Below are 13901 nucleotides of genomic sequence, written 5' to 3' on the forward strand. Positions count from 1 at the left end.
TAATTTGATGCAATGGTGCAGCATATCAAATAATTCACATTCACATTTCTCTTAATGTAGCAGGTTCCTGATCTTACTGGCTTTTAAAAAAGTGTTAGGCACATTTTTATTAGAATAATTTTTGGAGACCTGAAGAGGCAAAAAATATTAAAAAAATGTTTGTCAGTGCTGTTGTATCATCTTATGGCCCCTTTAGATTTATTGCAACCTTTTTTAGTTTTTGGAACTACTGGCTGTTTAACAGAGTGGTGAACTGCGTCACTGAACTATGCAGCCTTGCTGCAAAGACCCACATAACGTACAACTCATGGAGTCTAAATTAACATGAGGGACGTTTCTCATTGAATATTGCTGTGTTCAGCACTCTCTCGCCATCCAATTGAGATATTTCCATGGTTATTTGTAGTTTGGTGTGTTTGATAAAAGCTTCACGGCTTGCTGGCTCGCCTCCGGGTTTAGAGGGTAAAACTCGGTCAAGCTCCGGCTTTACTATGCTAATTTTCTTCCTAATGAATTTTTGAACAGAGTCCAAATCCAGAAATGTGTGTTTGCTGTTGTGTGTGGTTCTCTGAAAGACTGGGAGTACTACAGGCATCTTACCAGTCCCAACACCCACACACATACACACACACACACACACACACACACACACACACACACACACACTCACATATACTCACACATACTTTCAGTTTGTTTTGCAGAATATATGCATTTGACTCAATTGAGTGTCACTACAATTGGATTATTTTTTAATCTACTCACATGAACCTTCGCACATTTTGTGACGATGCCTAGCAACCACCTCTGTTGGGAATGAGAGGTAAAATGTGATGACACATCATGAATAGGTGGAACGTTGCAGCATCTCCTTTCAAAATTTACATAATTTCCAAAGTAAGTAAGTAGTGTTGGAAAGTGTAATGTGTGATATTTGTTTTTTAATCATGGAATATTAGCCACAGTAAATACAGAAGTGAGACATCTTAGTGGATGTGCCGTTTATTGCTTTCATTTGAGAATGAAAGTTATTTTTTTGTCTTTTGAGAGCAGTATGTGTAACAAAATAATATAGGCATAAAGGTTCATTCACTGGCTTTTTAGAACTTTCAGCATCATCTCAGTGTCATTGCCTTTTGTTCAGGACTTGAGATGGGGCTATTTCTTTTATTTTTTTTAGACATTAAACTGGAACCTAACATCCTGTCACTCTTCATTATACTGATTTTTTATGACTCAAATATTTTAGAAGTTTTTTTTAATAAATACCTTCTTTTACCGGTATGTTTCTTCATAGACCGAGCACTAAATATGTTATCTCATAATTACTATTTCTGTATCTGATAATTAGGACTTAGTAGTGTCAGTGTTTTAATTACGAGAAAACTCTCTCACTATCGTGAGACAATAATAATTACAAGAAAAATCACATTATTACGATAAAAATCTTATAATTACAAGAAAAATGTCATTATCACACAAAAACTATCTATAAACTATAATAATGCTATAATTATGAGATCCAGTATCAGGTTGATTTTTGCAAGAAGCAGTGTACAACATTTTAGTTTCCAAGAGGTTCTGTAACTTTTTTTTTTTTTTTTTTTAACACTGCAATGGTAAATTGTATTCGGTTAAGAAGAAGAGGGCATTTTAGTCAGAATAGAGCTTTAATATGGGAAAAAGATGTGAGGGATTGTCAATTTATGTCACAAGTTTTATTTCTAAGAGCCCTAACCATCGGCACAAACTTCACATCTTACTTCTAAAACAAGTACAACAAAAATGTCTTTCTCATTGTTAGCTGCAGCCACACTTCGTTCCCCTTCAACACCCTCATGAACACACATCTTATGACTGTCATGCTCGCTCTGCAGGCTACCAGGCTAACCGCTTGTTGACCCCCCCTCCTGTAAAACCTTAACAGCTCCCTGGAGCTTCTGTATGGCCACTTTGGGACTCCAGTTCCCATCATCCCACCCACTGTTGAGGTCAGAGGTCACCTCCCTGTAGGAGAGACGGTCAGGCCTGCTCATTAATTGTAGCAGAAGATTGTAGACTCCCTGTGGATACATGTGTTTGGGTTTATTTAAGGGTATGTCCTTTAGCCCACAAACTAAGATAAAAGACAATGATGCAGATTGTCTGAGATAATCTTGGAAGATGTGATTGTACCACATTAAAGTGATTTTCTTTGCAGATAACATGATTTCATATCCCTCAAGCAGGGTGTGTTCCCGCAGTCATGTGGCATGCATATTTCAAACTTAACTTTTTTTTCTCATTTATTCATGTTTGTCTTAGTGACGTCGGTTGGCAGGCAGACCGTGACACTGGGCTGTCTGAACTCCATGCCCTGAATCCAGTTTAAATGCTGGTGGGCTGAATGTGCAGTCATGTGATGTCTGCTCCTCTGTCAGCTGCAACACTCAGCAGCCAGCACAGAACAGTTAGGGCCTGTTTGAAATTCTCCAACAGTGGGTGGTTGATTGAGAAGCTGCAAACCAAAAAAAAAAAAAAAAAGCAAATTAAACAGAGTGTTAAAGCTTTTCCAAACCTGCAGAAACTAGTGGAAGCCATGGGAAACTGACAGAAAACAAGCAACACAAAAGAGGACGGCCTTGCATAATGCGACCAAATGAAAAGTGTTATTTCCCGTAGTTAATATAATGTTGACAAGACAGGAATAACTTCAAGGAAAAACCCTTAACAGCTGTGATTTCTGTCTGTTGCCTGATTTTGAGCCATGAAAACCCTTTTTATTTTCCCTTATGCGTTTTGGAAACCTTTATAACACCTGTAAACATCATTATACGTTCTGTTTTGTCTTTCTCTTCATTTAGGCTATAAGGTGTTAACATTGAGTGACCCAGGACAGTGTTTTCTCTGGCTGCACCACTCCTGACATGTTTGGTATCTTTTTAAACTTTGGTGTTCGCCAATTGAATTTTAAAAAAAGTTTGGTGGGTCTGAACAATGTTTTGCTGTGCAGCATGAATTCTGCTCTGCCCTGACTGGATTGGACGTAAACAAACGCCCTGACTTTTGGTAAAATGTAGCGACTGAAAATGACATTTTACGTGGTTGAAAAAGAAAATCAAATTTAAGACTTACACACAGATCAATGATTTGAGTTTGGGTACTGATGCTTTCTTGATTGACTCATAGAATTACAGATTTATCTTTACAAAGTACATGTGTACTTTCATTAATTGACGCAGATCTTAAGAATGCAGGCGCCCACTTGACTTAACCATTAGACAGTAGGGAGAAGGCAACTCTTTACATTCTCTGTCAACAGAACGTTTATTAAGATCCTGACTGTCCGCCTCTGACTCGGTGATGAAAATGCCTCCTTTGTGGACTAAAAGCAAGCTGGCATGGTTCTCAGCGAACATGTTGAAACTCAAAGTGGTGCAGAGTGCATTGACACTGCAGGACATTTTCAGAGTTATTGACTGTATTTTAGGACATGTAACCAAATATTACAAATTTGAAATTTTTAATAACATTACTTAAGGACACTCTTTGAAAACTGAATCTCTTAATTTTTATTAAATTCTTATTGAAGTTTTGCATCATGTTTTCTGAAAGGTGAATTGTTTACCAGTGAGTGATTATTGTATATAGTGTTTCTGAATCAATCAATTTATCATTTGGTCTATAAAACATCAGAAAATAGTTAAGAATGTCCAAACAATTTAGAGCCCAAGGTGATATCTTTGAAACCTGTCTGAATGAATGCCAAATTAAAATCCATGGCCAGGCTTACGGTTGGTTGCCATAGAGATCAGCCATTATTTTAATTCAGCACACATGCTGCTTCTTCCTGCCAGGAGTTTGTTTTCCTTAGTTTTACTGTCCTGTTAAAGTTCAGGTTAAAAGTTTAAGTTTCCAAAAAACCTCAACATCTGACGTTATGTTATAGCTGGAAGGGGTGCTGTAGTCCTTTTGAGTCACCCTCCCTCTTCCCCCTATTTTCCATACTCTCCAGTCTGTCCTTTTTTCTTTCTTGACTTAGTCTTTGCTACTTTTGCTCCATCTCTCTCCTTTCTTCTGTCTCTCTTCTCTCATATTTCTGATCTCTCACCTCCCCATCTGTCTCTCCCCTCTTTCCTTCCTCTCTTCCTCTGTCCTCATCTGCCCTCTTCTTTTCCTTCATCTCTCTCTTCTTCTTTTTGTCTTTCCTTCATCTGTCCTTCCTCGCCTTTTCTTTTATCTCTCCTGTCCTTCGTTTATTACTCTTTACTTCCTTCGTCTTTCCTCTCCTGCTCCCTTTTCTGTCCTTCCTTATTTTCTCTTTCCTCTGCTCCATCCTCCCTTCCTCTCGCTATTTTTTCTTAATCACCTCCTTGTCTTTCCATTCCTTTCCCTCCCTTTCTCCTCTGTGCTTCTTCTTCTTCCTCACTCTCCTCCTCTCCTCCTTCTCTCTCTCTGTCATGATTGCAGTCATGTGCTCTGGCCTCCAAACACACACATTCTTTCGCTCTCTTACAGACACACACTCTCTGTCACTGTTTCACACATGTCTCACACACACAAACAAACACGCCCATCTCCATGCGTGTTTACCCCTCTGATGGAAACGTGGGCGTAGCTCAAGTCTGCAAAGTAAAAACTGCTGAAGAATGAAGAATGCTCCTTTAAAGAACAACAACAGACTCAGTATATGTGTTTAATCCTCAGGACTTTATTGGAAGTCTGTTTCAGTCCAGCAGTTCCTGAGTCTCATGTTCATTGTGCTGAGCTCATGTAGTGCTGCTGTGATAAAAGAAACTTTGTGTGGTCATCTGAAGACGTACAGAGCTGCTTTTGTTCTGAGAGGACAAAGAAAGTAAGGAATTATTTCCAGAGGGTTACAGTTACACTCAACATTGTAACTCAGTTTCTTCTTCTGTTGTAAAACTTAGCATTTAGGTACATTATAAACCTTATTTTTGAACAAAGTACACATTTTGCAGCTTTTATTTTGCATTTATAGAGTAAAATTTCAATAAAAGTGGATAAATTCTGGTGAATTACATTGTCTCGTTTTCATAGTTTTGGCTGTAATTTTATCGAACAACAAGCTTACAGCTGAGAACTGGGGATCTGGCGAGCTCTCTAAAAAAATTGGAGGATCCGCCAGGCTGGAAACAATCTTCCAGGTCAGCTGAATATCTTCAGGTAATAAAACAAAAGCATCCATTACCGTTTATAAACCAACTGTTTTGTGCAAGGAGGGATTATGATCGACATTTCAGATTCACTCAATTTCAGTTTAACATCCAAATAGAGTGGTTTAGATCATAGAAAAATAATGGAGGTGGCTGCTTGATGTGACGTTTTTAAAGGCTTGAGTTTGGCATTTCAGCCATTGCCATCTTGGTTTTTTGGAGCCAGAAGTGATCACATTTGGGCAAGTTGTGTGGAGGAGCGAGGGGTGGAGGACACTATCGACAGCCTGTCTCTCAAAGCAGCCTAGGCCTTATTTATGATTGATAAAATGTAAATGAGTGAGTTATATGAAATATCACCCACTGCAGAGTTGTAATGAATGTTGAAATTAGCTATGGAGAGCAAAACCATATTTTTGTACCAGACTGTAAACATTTTTTTCTGCCCTAAAGTTGGCATTTTGACATGGGCCTCTATGGGAATTGACTGGCTTCTGGAGCCAGCCTCAAGTGGCCATTCAAAGTCTGTCTTTGTTGTAGTGATTACCCCATAATTCCAGATCTTAGCGATTAGTTTGGCGAGTACAATGTTATCAAAAGTAACACAGTGATTGGCTCAGACTACAAAAAGATTTAGGGATTTAAATAGATTTATTCATTTCTTTACTCTTGTAGACTTTCTGTTAGCATGCCCTCAGACACGGCCTTAAGCCAAATAAAATAGTTCAGCCCAAAAGTCTGAGGATCTTTCATTCCTCAAAAACTTTTATAGTTACTGAAATGTTATATTTTTAACTTGGTTGTTTTTCCTGTCCTCTAACACTTTTTGCAGTACAAAGTTCATAACTTTTTTTAATCATGCTTTATAGACTTACAGTATGGTAACTTTTCACTATAACTTATCTTGAGAGTATGTAGACTGCTTAAGTTCTTACACCAGTGCAGTTTTTCTCTTTAAGGTAACTTTCAGTACATTTCAGTACATCTACTTGAGCAGGATCCGCTTTTTAGTTTCAGATGGAATAAAGTCGACATAAACTGGTGCTGAATGGTTTGTTTAGTGCATTTTCATACACTTCTACATGCCAGGTTTTTGAGAGCTTACATGCATGTCTCTTTGTAATGCAACATTTGTTATTCATGGTTAATACAGACTGTGTTCAACATGAGCTCAAAGGAATTTCATCCCAAACTGTTTACACAGACATTTCTGTCCTTTTATAATAGTGTTAGGAAACAGAAAGGAAAGGAAACAGATAAAGGAATCAACAGGTTCTGTGTGTCTGACACTGTTTGTCTGGAGGAGGTGTCGTCCAGGTCACTTCCTCCTGCAGACTGAGGAGGAAAAGTGTTGGCGGTGGAAATGTGGCGGAAACTCCCAACGATTTAGGCCAACAACATGTTTTAACATCTGGGCAGTTGAACGAGTTCAACCCTCCCCAGGACAACAGGGATACAAAAATCATGGTTATTATTGAGTTGTGTTGTCAGTTTAAGGCCCATAAATCTGTTAGCCAGTGTAAATATGAATAGCGGTGCAAAGTCATAATTTTTTAAGATGCCAACTTCACAGAAACTGTTCCAAGCTAATACTTTCTTTTGCTGAGTCAATGAGAAATAGTAAAGAAACCAGCCAGATTTCTCACTGCTGCCGAAGCAATCCCTGTGGCGTTTTAATCTAACCACATATACATAATGACAGCTTCATCCTGCAGCTACATGAACAGGTGCACTCAGTCCTCCAACATGCAGAACACTGCATCCATTGTTGCCTCATCCTGTAAGAAAATATGAACAAACCTCAAACTGCAGTCTGTAAATGACTGAACTGAAACAAAGTCTCAACACTACATCCTATTAACTATAAATTCAAAATGTCAATGAGGTGTTGAAACAAAAAAGTGGCTACAGTTGACAGAAATAAAGTAAAACTACCCACCTATGAATTTTTGCTTTATCAACAAATAATGTTCACTTTATACTTCTTTTAATGTCATAAAACCTCCTCAGTATGTAGTGGATGGTGAAGCCTCATTTCATGTTGGAACATGAGAAGTCAATATAACTGAGATTTTGAAACTCTTTGTCTGCTCTGTTTTGTCACTGCAGGACAAACTTTGCAGGAATTCAAAAGCTAAAAAAAGAAAAAGACAGAAAGCAATGGAGTATTTGGCATTCAGGCTGTTTTCAATTTTCAATCTGCTGAGAGGCAGTTTTCTGTTTTTGGATACAGGGAATGTGGATGGAGTTTGCTGCACTAACTTCATGTGTGTGTGGATATGCAGCTGAATGTGTGTGTGTTGGTAGAAGAGGAATGCTCTCTCTTTCTCTGATGACCAGTGACAGATGCTCTGCTCGAGGCAGGCCTAACATCTGTGTGTGTGTTTATGTGCATGAATGTGCATGCCACCGGCCTCCAACAGTCAGTACAAAAAGAGCTCCTGTGTTTGTGTGTGTTTGTTTGTGTGCCGACATGCCCACAAGGAATTGTGGGATGCGTGGGAGCTGGGGCACCGCTCATAAAAGTACAGGAGTGAATGAGTTGAGCGATGGAGTCTCTTTCTTTTTATATGTCAGTACTCAAAAGTTTTTACTTAAATAAAAGAAAGCAGGATCGCCAAATTAAAGTCCTGGATTCAAAACATTGAAACAGTATCACAAGTAAAAAATTAAAAACTTAAATCAGTATATTAGTGTGTTTGGTTTGCTCTGCATTGCAAGTGCTCCCTGGAGCAGGAATGAGTGGAGCCACATAAGTGCTATCAGTGACAGTGTTGTTTTTTCATAATAAAAGCTAATAGAGGTTTCCCTTTCATCAAAGTGACACCTGGAAAGTATCAAATAGTATAGGTCAAATAGGTTGACACATAGCAACAAACAGTCATTCACACTCATATTCACACCACTGGGCAAACTAGATTCACCATTTAACGTAACCTGCATGTCTTTGGACTGTGGGAGGAAGCCGGAGTACCCAGAGAAAACCCACGCTGACACAGGGAGAACATGCAAACTCTGCACAGAAGGGCTCCCCCACCCCTGGGTTTGAACCCCCCTATCCTGGGGTTCGAACCAGGAACCCTCTTGCTGTGAGGCGTCAATGCTAACCACTGCACCACTGTTAAGTGTAGTTTGGTTGAGTTTGTCTTATTTTGTCCACATTGAGTCATGTTATATTTTCATATGTAAAATATTATCTGGTCTCAGTTCGTCCCTGATGATGTTATAAAGACAGCCTGTCCTCCCTGGTCCTCTCTTTGTCTGTCCTCCCCTTTTCTCTCTTCTGTTTCTATTTCCGGCCCTCATCTTTTATTTCTGAATTATCACGCATCATCCCCGTCTGGCCCTTGAGAGTCTGATTTCAGACTCCGAGATGGACGACCTTTCGGCAGCGGGGAGGGGGGAAGCTTTGAATGGCCGAGCGCAGCGACGCTCCTCACTTATAGTATTGATGTGGTGTAATTGTCTTCTTCTGAGTGGTGTAATTCTATCGCTGTCTATTTAGACTGAATGCCGGGGCGGCTCTGAATAAAAATGTGCTGTAGTGAGACTGTGGGATGAAACAGAAAACTCAGCTTTCTTTTTATGCTGGATGGAATTGACTGATGGAGAAATTACATTAAAATTTTTCATTTTGAGCCTTTAGTTTTTATATCCAAGAAAAGTTGACTCATTTATTCCAGATCTGTGCTGACCACAACTTGCTACACACTAAACCTTTAAGGTATTAAGATAACTCCATACACAGTATCAAAATTTCTGACTATTTGTATTGTTATTTGCTTGCAGCCACTCACCACAAGCATTCTTTGATTTAATGCAACATATGATTGGACGCATGTGGTGTCTGGTGGCAACTGAATGCTTCTATTCACATGCTATTTGTCAAATGAAGTAGAAAGAAGGTATTAAATACAGTACTCTGTTGTTGTTTCTATCACCTTAAGGATACTTGTATTTGTAGCAGTATCATAATTTTTTAAACAATACCCAGGCCTAGCAGTCAACATGCCTTGCTTAAGGGGATTGATAGATGACTGATGAGTTTGCCGTTAAAAAGTATGCTGAAATAGCTGTTAGCCATTGCTGTTTGTGGTGTATAGACAACTATCACTGGATTACTTTGATTCTAATGGAAACTTGAAAACATGATGATTCTCAGGCAACTTCTGGACTTAAAAGGGCATCTTTCATCTATGATTTCCTAAGCAGATTAATGGAAATACATTAATAGAGATAATGATATTCTTAAGTCACATCTAAAATCTAAACGTGTTAGAAAACCTGTGTATTAAGTCAGTTAATTAACTGTAGCCTGCAACTTGAATCTGCTTTTTAATCTGTACTTGTTTATGTTTTGCCTTTAAAAGCATGCAAAATTAGCTACTAGCTGTCTCTGTTTGCAGTGTGCCCATGCATATACAGACAGCTATCAATGGATTACTTTGACACTGAAGGAAACTTTAAAATGTGAGAATTCTCAGGCAAGTTCTGGAGTTACAAGGAGCATCTCTTTTCTATGATTTCTAAGCAGATTAATGGAATTATATTCACGATATACACGAGAGATAATGATATCCTCAAGTCACACTTACTCAGGACAAATATGTTCGACTTCTGTTGTACCACAAGAAAAGTTTGACTGAACGCTAAGTTATGTTGATAGTCAGTTACACAAGTGGAACTGCACCAGTGCACCACAGTTTTTCAGTCTAAATACCCAGTAACTCAAGACTTAAAAGAAAAAAAAAGTTTAACCCGATTAATTCCCAGAACCAGAGACGTAAAAGACTTAATCTTGATTTGCCATGACTTAATCTTGACCTAAAGGACTTGTCTTGAATGACAATAGACCAAAACTTGCCTATGATCATTAGCATGTCAACATGCCTAAAGTTAGTATGTTAACTGACTTTAGTCTTTTATTCTCTGATACTTCAAACTGAACTCTGAACTGTTGGCCACTCATAGTTCCCATGAATCAATGAGGCATTTCAGTTCTCTGCTGAAGAGCACTTTGACTGTAGAGCCCCAAAGCAGCTATAAAAAACCAGCCATCTTTGGTCTTTCCTTGTGTTTTTGAATATGGATTAGCTAACTGACGGAGTATGCAACAGTTGCTGTGTGTGTGTTTGGGTGGGTGGGTGGGTGGTTGGGTGAATGAATACAGCTCTCTTTGTACTCGTTAGAGAGTGTGTGTGTATCTATGACTACCTCATCAACACCAGAACTACAGATAGACATGCACACAGTGGACATTGTCTATCACATAGCATACAGGACACACAGCCTGCAGTATTAAGGGTTACACACACACACACACACACACACAGACTTTAAACGTCATGTACTGAGAAACATGCAAACTGGCGTCTCCTGTTTGGACCTTGAATGACAGTTTTACAGCCAATTCTGCTAAAGAGATACCTAAACACACACACACACACACACACACACACACACACGTTGCTGTGGATGGCATTCAGTCATGCATTCCAGGCATATGAACAGCAGCGCTGGCAGTGAGAACCTCAGCTGTGCCTGAAGGTCACCATGAACACACACACACTGTCACACAAGTACACATGCATGCACATACACTATCACACACCTCTCCTGCAGAAAACAAAACACACACACACACATACACACACACAGTTGGTTTCATTAATGTAACTGGGACAGTGTTCATGCTCCTCTGTATATTGATTCATATTTAATGTGTTTGTTCAGGGGCTGAGACCATGTGAAACAGGCTATTGTGTTATGTATTGTGTGTGTTTATGTGTGGTCCAGAACAATACAGTACCAGGACAACCACACACACACACACACACACACACTGCTCCCACATCATATTGAATAGAACTGGGCTTCAAATATATCTAACACAAATATTTGAGCGGTGGCTCTCGGCTCTTTTGTGTCCTCCTCACTGCAGCTCGTCTTGCTGCAGCTCTAATTGTGTTGTGAACTCGTTTGTTGGGAGCAGAGTGGCTGTTTGTTGAGCTTGAAGACTCTAATGGTCCTTTTTGTGACCACGGGTACTTCTCCAGGAACCTTTTGAAGAAGCAGTTCTCGACCAAACTAAACATAAAGAATAATTAGTAGTAATGTGGACTTGAATACTGTTTTTTATGGCCTAAGTCTGTTTACTTTTTGACCATTAAAAGTATGGTGAATTAGCTATTAGCTTTGCCTGTTTGCAGCGCACCCACGTATGAACGGAAAACTATCTCTGGATTACTAAAGACAACTTAAAAATGTGATGATTCACAGGCAAGTTCTGCTGAGTTATATGGAGTGCCTTTTTTTCCCATGATTTCTAAGCAGATTAATAGAGAGAAAGAAAAGGTTGACTAAATGGTCTTGACTTGAGACCTGAAAGAAAAAAAACTTTAGAAAGTTCTAAACTTGTCGTGAAAGACAAGTGAACCAGCTGTAAAGATGCTTTATCTAGCAAATAGCCTCAGCCTTGTAAAAGCGATCAGTTTATAGGGGTTAAACCCTATTTATAGTGGCTGTGCATTGGGTGTGGAATGGTGGTGGGGTGACACATCATCAACTGACTCTCAGAGGGAGGGAACGTACTGTAAGGTAGTTTAACTCAAAAACAGTCATGCAGGAATAAGTACAAAGAAGACACTTTCCCCATCCATGAAAATCATGCCACAAATAATACAGTTAATGTTTTATCAGTTATCATTCTTGGCACGTGGTAGAAATGTAAACAAGAATGTACAGGAGGGGACTCAAAGTTGAGTTTAGGTCTTGTGGCTTCATAGTTCCTGGCGTGGAAATATGAAGGTGGAGTTCAAAACCAAGCCTTCAGCTTACAGTCATTCCAGTAATAACTGATTTGGTGATATGCAGGTGCCTTGACATCCAGAATAAGTGCATCTAAATTAGGTTAAAAGATGTATGTTTTATCCACTTTATCAACAACTGTTTTACTGACTGTATTTCAACATGTTGTTAGGGAAATACAGTCATTAAAATGCTGTGGAGGCCATAACAGTTGAACGTAACCCAGACATAAAAAATAACTGCAAAAAGAAGATCTTTTACCTCCCAGTTTACGAAAAGTGACTTTATTTTTGTGTTTCTGTGTGTTTGTCTATGCCTGCGAGCAGATGTCCTTAAAGGAGCTATATGTAAGAAATCTAAAGCAAATAGTCATAAAATCCTCCTAATATGTCACAGAGACTAAGGAATAATGTTCATGTAACATACTGATCTCACCGACAACAATAGTACAGCCAGAATATTTGCATATCAATCATGTTTATGTTTTGAATTTGTGTTTTGGCCTGTTGCGCCACCCAGCGCCGTCTACCAGTCACACAGTCAGTAGAGTCTCAGCATTAGTTACAGTTACGACTGAGCTACAGCAGCATGGCAAGCAGCATTAGCAGTGTCCCAGTACATAGCATTAGCAGTCTCCTTAGCTGTATCCTGGCAGCAGCGTTAGCAGCAGAGAAGCCGGACTTGCTTGCACGGTGCGCTGGAAAACCGAAGATCAAGTACGCGGTGACGCGGCCCTACCACGGCAGCCGCCCGTGGGCAAACAAATCAGTCTCCAGCGTGTCGCTGTCCAGCAACCTCGAATCTGTAGGGGAGGGGGGGCGGACATGACTCGCGGCAGTATTTTGAATTTGAGTGCAGTGACCGTTTTGGCCACATTCTTACATACAGCGCCTTTAAACAGTCTTGAAATATTATTTCTTTGTTTCCATCTATCTCAGTGAATGGCTTTCTAAAGTCTAACTCCAGGTAGAGTTGGAAAGATTATTGAAGAGTGTATGAAGTGTTGTGGTTTTCTGGAAGTGCTGTGAAACATGAGCATTTTAATAAAGAGAGAGAGAGATGTATGTGTAACCAGCTGTCGGAGGTTTATTTAGCCGCCACTCTGCTGCTTCTCATGACCTCCAGGCGCCTCATATAGGTGACCTGTTACACCCCAGTGTGTTAAATACGGTGTATGGGCGAGTGTCATTTAACTAAAAAAACATCACTGCTGAAATTCACCTTCTTCATTCTTAACAGAATTTGAGATCACTGAAATGTTGTTCATTCTTGACTTTGTGTTGGTTTTGATTTTTTTCTTTATGTGTGTGAGCCCCTTAGGATGTACTTATGTCCCCATGTGTATATATATGACCCCCAGCCTCCTCCTGTTTTATAGTTCAGCTCTTTGGTCTTTTTTTAGGCGGGTAAACATAGACTCTGGCCTCCTGAGAGTTCACCCTCCAGCTGACCTCTCTGACCCCTGACACACTAAATACACTCACTGCTACAGGAGCCGGTTCACTCAGTCCACTTATAAATCCACCAGATCTTCAATTCTCTCTCCATTTTTATTTCATTTCTGCAATGTATACAACACTGAAATCACTTGTCAATCAAACTCCTTTTAAATTATTTCATTTCTCTGCTTTAAATAAGACATACTACAAACTGATAACACTGAAATGTATCTCCCATGTGTACAGGAAGAGCAAGCAGTGCGTAGAGCTTCAAATATAAAGACTTTAATGAGCTAGTCTAAGGTTAGAGATGCTGCTGTAGACACCTGAAATACAAAGTCTATAATCAAAGTATAACATTTCATTTATTTATTTATAAAACAAAATAAGCATCCTCAAGACGTAAGCTATGCTGAGCAACAGGAAGCAATAAAACACTACTGAGCAATAGCATATTCAATTTTTGATACTTGCAGACGGGCAGAGCAGCAATAACCAA

At 39.4% G+C, this 13901-nt stretch overlaps 1 protein-coding gene across 5 annotated transcripts in view; it reads left to right on the forward strand.

Moving 5' to 3' along the window:
* LOC125902101 (disco-interacting protein 2 homolog C) overlaps positions 1-13901 on the forward strand; it is a 251250-nt gene that overhangs the window by 38264 nt on the left and 199085 nt on the right. The gene's annotated exons all lie outside the window — the stretch shown is intronic.

This window comes from Epinephelus fuscoguttatus, linkage group LG15, assembly GCF_011397635.1.
Source record: "Epinephelus fuscoguttatus linkage group LG15, E.fuscoguttatus.final_Chr_v1".
NCBI classification, from domain to species: Eukaryota; Metazoa; Chordata; class Actinopteri; order Perciformes; family Serranidae; genus Epinephelus; species Epinephelus fuscoguttatus.